Source organism: Corvus kubaryi, unplaced genomic scaffold (genome assembly GCF_017639235.1).
Source record: "Corvus kubaryi isolate FWS band 111438036 unplaced genomic scaffold, C.kubaryi_AGA036_p1.0 37334, whole genome shotgun sequence".
NCBI classification, from domain to species: domain Eukaryota; kingdom Metazoa; phylum Chordata; class Aves; order Passeriformes; family Corvidae; genus Corvus; species Corvus kubaryi.
Window position 1 is genome coordinate 25,119,331 of NW_024581108.1, and position 469 is coordinate 25,119,799.

Sequence of the window (469 nt, forward strand, 5' to 3'; positions counted from 1 at the left end):
AGCGGAGCAGGGATGCCCTGAGCAGCTTCTCAGCCCTCCCCGGGGAAGCCACCGAGCCCTGGGGCCATGGCCAGCAAGGTCCACCCAGGACTTTATCCATGTAATCCCTTCCAACTCCAGATATTCTGTGATTCCACTCTTTGGTTTTTCTCCCTCACACCGGCGGATGAAATAGAGTAGCTGCGTGTCACAATCACAAGTATTTCTCCTCGTTTATTAGGAATTTCCCCCAACGCCGTCCCTCCACACGCCCTCACGCGGTGACACCGGAGCTCGCACCACCTGGTGCCTGACAGGAGCATGCGGCCGTGTGTCCCCGCTCTTCCCCCTCCGGGGTGGCTCCTCCTCGCCCCGCTCCGTCCCGGCCTCCACCGTGGGCTCGGCTCTGCCCTCACGGCCCCTTCCCGCCCATGGGTTCCCGTCCCGGGCTCGGCTCTGCCCTCACGGCCCCTTCCCGCCCATGGGTTCC